Source organism: Trichomycterus rosablanca, chromosome 2 (assembly GCF_030014385.1).
Source record: "Trichomycterus rosablanca isolate fTriRos1 chromosome 2, fTriRos1.hap1, whole genome shotgun sequence".
NCBI lineage: Eukaryota > Metazoa > Chordata > Actinopteri > Siluriformes > Trichomycteridae > Trichomycterus > Trichomycterus rosablanca.
Genome location: NC_085989.1, coordinates 52,317,582 through 52,324,499, shown reverse-complemented (window position 1 = coordinate 52,324,499; position 6,918 = coordinate 52,317,582).

Sequence of the window (6,918 nt, the reverse complement as noted above, 5' to 3'; positions counted from 1 at the left end):
TATTCACTCATTTTGAATTTGATGCCTGCAACACGCTCCAAAGAAGTTGGGACGGGGGCATGTTTACCACTGTGTTACATCACCTTTCCTTTTAACAACACTCAATAAACGTTTGGGAACTGAGGACACTAATTGTTGAAGCTTTGTAGGTGGAATTCTTTCACATTCTTGCTTGATGTACAACTTCAGTTGCTCAACAGTCCGGGGGCTCCGTTGTCGTATTTTGCGCTTCATAATGCGCCACACATTTTCAATGGGAGACAGGTCTGGACTGCAGGCAGGCCAGTCTAGTACCCGCACTCTTTTACTACGAAGCCACGCTGTTGTAACACGTGCAGAAGGTGGCTTGGCATCCCCCCCCCCCCCCCCCCATACCATCAGAGATGCTGTCTTTTGAACTTAGCGCTGATAACAATCCGGACAGTCCTTTCCCTCTTTGGCCCTGAGGACACGACGTCCATGATTTCCAAAAACAATTTGAAATGTGGACTCGTCAGACCACAGGACACTTTTCCACTTTGCGTCGGTCCATCTCAGATGAGCTCGGGCCCAGAGAAGCCGGCGGTGTTTCTGGGTGTTGTTGATATATGGCTTTCGCTTTGCATGGTAGAGTTTTAACTTGCACTTGTAGATGGAGCGAGGAACTGTGTTCACTGATGATGGTTTTCTGAAGTGTTCCTGAGCCCATATGCTAATATCCGTTACAGAATGATGTCGGTTTTTAATGCAGTGCCGCCTGAGGGATCGAAGGTCATGGGCATTCAATGTTGGTTTTCGGCCTTGCCCCTTACTTGCACAGATTTCTCCAGATTCTCTGAATCTTTTGATGATATTATGGACTGTAGATGATGAAATCCCTAAATTCCTTGCAATTACACGTTGAGAAACATTGTTCTTAAACTGTTGGACTATTTGCTCACGCAGTTGTTCACAAAGTGGTGAACCTTGCTTGTGAACGACTGAGCCTTTCGGGGACGCTCCCTTTATACCCAGTCATGACATTTACCTGTTTCCAATTAACCTGTTCACCTGTGGAATGTTCCAAACAGGCGTTTTTTGAGCATTCCTCAACTTTTGTTGCCCCTGTCCCAACTTCTTTGGAACGTGTTGCCGGCATCAAATTCAAAATGAGTGAATATTTGCAAAACACAATGAAGTTTATCCGTTTGAACATTAAATATTTTGTCTTTGAAGTGTGTTCAATTGAATATGGGTTGAAAAGGATTCGCAAATCATCGTATTCTGTTTTTATTTATGTTTTACACAACGTCCCAACTTCATTGGAATTGGGGTTGTAGAACATGAATCAGTTTAGAACTAGAACATGAATCAGTTTAGAACTAGAACATGAATCAGTTTAGAACTGGAACATGAATCAGTTTAGAACTAGAACATGAATCAGTTTAGAACTGGAACATGAATCAGTTTAGAACTAGAACATGAATCAGTTTAGAACTAGAACATAAATCATTTAGAACTGGAAAATGAATCATTTAGAACTGGAACATGAATCAGTTTAGAACTGGAACATGAATCAGTTTAGAACTAGAACATTAATCAGTTTAGAACTAGAACATAAATCATTTAGAACTGGAAAATGAATCATTTAGAACTGGAACATGAATCAGTTTAGAACTAGAACATGAATCATTTAGAACTGGAACATGAATCAGTTTAGAACTAGAACATGAATCAGTTTAGAACTAGAACATATATCATTTAGAACTGGAAAATGAATCATTTAGGATTGGAACATGAATCATTTTAGAACTGGAAAATGAATCATTTAGGACTGGAACATAAATCGTTTGCACTCCCCAGGACCCTGATCAGGATAAAGCGGTGATAAGACAGACAATGACTGAATGAATGATTGTAAATAGACTAACAAATTAACAGAACGAACGAATGTAAATGTAAACAATTAGCCATAAACAATTTCAGTTTCAATATTCAGTACAATGTTTTGTTAATTATTATTATTATCTTTATTATATTATTATTATTGATGTTAATTATTATTATTATTATTACATAAACATACTGTTTTTTTTTACTTTAAACCTTGGTGTGACACAGCAGAAACACGGTTTCACTTGTTTTGAGCCACTCCTGCTTGATCTGCATCAGAGCTGCAGCATCTCCTGACCCTCCCTCGTTCCACCTCCCTTCTCTTCTGCTCATTCACCAGGGAGGACAGAGAGCGGACGAGTCCCAGTTCAGCTTCAGGTCTCAGCTTGAATATGTCGGTGTTTCCTGCTGGTGTTGAATGCAGTTAGAAGAATCAGGTTCAGGAGGAAACACAATACTGGAAGGAAGGAAGATCTTTTCTCTGGGTGAGGAGTCTCACATATGTGACTCTTTTTCAGACAGAATGTGACTTCATGTGTTTCTGTTTCCGTTGCTCCAGATCTTGTTGGACTGATCAGACAGGAGTGGCAGAACGCTCTGAAGAAGCTGGTGCAGATGAAAGGTTCTGATGAGCAAGTTCAAGTGCTGCTGAGGAAAGCTCTCCTGGAATTCATCAAATCTGGTAAAGCATTTCATTTTTATTTATAGATTTCTACAACCTCAAATCAGAAAAAGTTGGGACAGCATGAAAAATGCAAATAAAATAATAATAAAAAAGAGTTTCTTACATTGACTTTGACTTTTATTTGATGTCAGACAGGATGAACCTGAGATATTTCATCTTTTATCTGCTCAACTTTATTTCATTTATTAATAAACATCAATTCCTGCATTTCAGGCCTGCAACACATTCCAAAAAAAGTTGGGACAGTAAAGCATTTACCACTTTGTAATGTTGCCATTACTTTTCACCACTTAAAAGAGGTTTTGGCACCGAGGAGACCAAGTGATTTAGTGTTTCAGCTTTTATTTTGTCTCGTTCTTCCTGCAAACACGTCTTAAGATGTGCAGCAGTACGGGGTCTTCATCGCATTTTTGTTTTAAAATAAAGCAATAAGCCACGAGAGACCGTGCGTTACTGTGATTTTAGCACAGGGATTACACCTAAAACTTCTTTCCCCGTGATAAAATCATAGCAGTAACGCACGGTCTCGAGTGGCTTATTGCTTTTATAAAATGGCGGTCAACATAAAATATAATAAATACAACAATGTTTAATTCATAAATGTATTTATTGTGTATAAACTTACAATAAAGCATTCTTCCGCGACGCCAGGTAGTTCGATTAACAGTGTTGCTAGGCAACATGAGGGCGAAAATAACATAAACTTTTTAATATGGAATGATGTGAGGTGGTCCTAGGTGTGCGTTTATCGGGGATTTTACAACGGCTTCGAACGCGGCTCAGCCAATCAGATTTTAGGACCGGAACTATCCATTTTATAATTCTCTATTGGGGACAGGTCAGGACTGCAGGCAGGCCAGTCCAGTACCTGTACCCTCTTCTTCCTCAGCCACATCGTTGTAATGTGTGCAATGAGGTGTCCTTTAAAAAAAAAAAAAAAAAAAAAAGACCTGGATTCAGGGGTGGCTCGTTCATTAGGGCGATCGGGCGACGCACCACCAAAGTGCGAAGGGGAAGAAATGTTTCTATCACATTCAACCAGTGTTAAACTATCTGTGACTGTTTTGGAGTCTGTCTTGTCTCTGAATATCGCAGTCCAATCAGCGTGGAGTTGCGTTCCGTACAGTACCGTCACTTTCGGGGCGATCGGGCTCAGATTCAGAATCGCCCCAGATCGCCCTCATACTGTAGACTCTCATGTTAAAGCTCTTTTTTTTCGAACTGCAGGCGCTCTAATGCATTTTGAACAACTTCCGGAGGGGCTCACACCTACGTACCTGCGTCACACGTAATCGTTCCTTATTTGGAAACTAGACGAGGTGTTTCATATTTTTATCAATGGGAAAGAAATGCTGCAGATTAGACTGAGAATTAGAATACCGGTTGATATGTATGAAACAGAAGGAAACTGCTACTCTGTGGGAATTAAAAGGGGTTCGGTTATTATTGTAATTAGTGTTTACTTTTAGTCTTAGTAACGCCGTGTGTAGGGTGAAAGTAAAGTAACACAAGCAGGTCCGGCACTTTTCTCACTGCCCACTATGTAAAAACGCTGTTTACACTATTGAGAAAAAATGTTATATGATGTTCTTTATACATGTTGTTTTGCCTAAAATATGGTTCTGATTTATTATTATAAAGAATGAAAATAATAAATGTTAAACAGCCTAAATAAAACTGTGTATGACCCGTTATACAGTATTTTGGGTTGCACAGTTCTGAAAGTTGGCAACCCTAGTTGGAGCAGCTAGCACCTAAAATAAAATGCTGATGAAGACTGAATTAAATTGTTAGTGTGAAGCTTTACTTCATTTTATTATTAATGGTAAAGCTGCTCTCTCTCTCTCCATGTTTAAAGTTATTTGTGAGGGCAAACTGACAGATGACTTAAAATGTTAATTATTTAAGCTTTAACTTACCCATTGAACGGGTCACCATGGCCACCATCGCAACATTTGCCCCCCCCCCCCCGAGAGATTTGGCAGGAGCCGCCACTGCCTGGAATGGTGATTTATCTGACCATAACACACGTTTCCACTGTGTGATGGTCCATCCTAGATGCCTCCGAGCCCAGAGAAGTCGACGCCGCTTCTGGACATGGTAAACATTAGGCTTCTTTTTTACACAGTAAAGTGTTAAGTATGATTAGTGCAGTAACTCTGTATTATAGAGCTTGATAAAGGTTTGATAAACTAATCCCTCACCCATGTGGTTATATCAGCTAGTGTTGAGTGGAGGTTCTTGATGCGGCTCCGTCTGAGGGATGGAAGATCACGAGCGTTCAGATTAAGCTTGCGTCCTCGTCCTTTACACACTGAAATTCCTCCTGATTCCTTGAATGGTTTAATGATAATCTGCACTGTAGAGGGAGAACATGCAAATCCCTTCCAATCTTTCTTTGAGTTTGATTGTTTTTTAACATTTCATGCATTTTCTTACACATTTGTGGACAAACTGGATCCTCTGATCATCTTTACTCATCAGAGACTCTCAGTCTTTACTGGTGATGCTTTTGTACCAAACCATGATTACAATCACCTGTTTGGAATCACATCATTATTCAGTTTTTCACCACATTACTAGCCCTAAATTGACCCGGTCCCAACTTTTTTTGGAATGTGTTGCAGGCCTTAAATGCAGGAATGGATGTTTAATAGTAAATGAAATGAAGATGAGCAGATAAAAGATAAAATATCTCAAACTTGCTTTTTCCCTGCTGTCCCAACTTTTTCTGATTTGGGGTTGTAGAAAAAAACAACATTCTGGTATTTAAAATTGGACCACTAATAAACATCTCATTCTTCTTGAACAGAGAAGAAAAAGGCAAAGAAACACCTCCAGCTCCACCAGTTCAGACAGAAGAATCGTCCTGCTGGGGGAAACTGGTGCTGGAGAGAGTGCAACAGGAAACTCCATCATGGGAGGAAAAAGCTCCAAATCTAAACCTAGTACCGACACTACCAGCAGACAGACTGAAACTTGTACTGGATATGTTAGAGGCAGAATTGGGACACCGACTGGTACTTCAGGGTTCTTTGAAACAGAAAGTGGTTTTAATGAGTTAGTTACAGAGTTGATGAGATGTGTCCATGACTCCAGGTCAGGACCTCAGACCTTCCTCGCCATTCTACCAATAATTAGCAAATTAACAAAACAGGAAGAGGAAATAATTCAGCAGTCTGAAACCATATTTGAAGTGGAGGTAAATGAGAATAAAAAAAGCTGTTACTGCAATAATGCAGAAGGAGTCGGAACAGGGTGAAGCTGTGAGTGGAGCTGTGGGAGAAGCTGTAAGTGGAGCTGTGGGAGAAGCTGTAAGTGGAGCTGTGGGAGAGGCTGTGAGTGGAGCTGTGGGTGGAACTGTAGGTGAAGTTGTGAGTGGAGCTGTGGGAGAAGCTGTGGGAGAAGCTGTGAGTGGAGCTGTGGGAGAGGCTGTGAGTGGAGCTGTGGATGAAGCTGTGATTGGAGCTGTAAATGAACCTGTGAGTGGAGCTGTGGGAGAAGCTGTGAGTGGAACTGTGGAAGAAGCTCTGAGTGGAGCTGTGGATGAAGTTGTGAGTGGAGCTGTGGATGAAGCTGTGAGTGGAGCTGTGGAAGAAGCTTTGAGTGGAGCTGTGGATGAAGCTTTGAGTGGAGCTGTGGATGAAGTTGTGAGTGGAGCTGTGGATGAAGCTGTGAGTGGAGCTGTGGAAGAAGCTGTGAGTGGAGCTGTGGGAGAAGCTGCGAGTGGAGCTGTGGAAGAAGCTGCGAGTGGAGCTGTGGAAGAAGCTGTGAGTGGAGCTGTGGGAGAAGCTGTGAGTGGAGCTGTGGAAGACGCTGTGAGTGGAGCTGTGGAAGAAGCTTTGAGTGTAGCTGTGGATGAAGTTGTGAGTGGAACTGTAAATGAAGCTGTGAGTGGAGCTGTGGGAGAAGCTGTGGGTGGAACTGAAGAAGAACCTGTGAGTGGAACTGTAAATGAAGCTGTGAGTGGAGCTGTGGGAGAAGCTGTGAGTGAAGCTGTGGGAGAAGCTGTAACTGGAGCTGTGGATGAAGCTGTGAGTGGAGGTGTGGGAGAAGCTGTGAGTGGAGCTGTGGAAGAAGCTGTGAGTGGAGCTGTGGAAGAAGCTTTGAGTGTAGCTGTGGATGAAGTTGTGAGTGGAACTGTAAATGAAGCTGTGAGTGGAGCTGTGGGAGAAGCTGTGAGTGGAACTGTAAATGGAGCTGTGGGAGAAGCAGTAGGTGAAGCTGTGAGTAGAGCTGTGGGAGAAGCTGTGAGTGAAGCTGTGGGAGAAGCTGTAACTGGAGCTGTGGATGAAGTTGTGAGTGGAGGTGTGGGAGAAGCTGTGAGTGGAACTGTAAATGGAGCTGTGGGAGAAGCAGTAGTTGAAGCTGTGAGTGGAGCT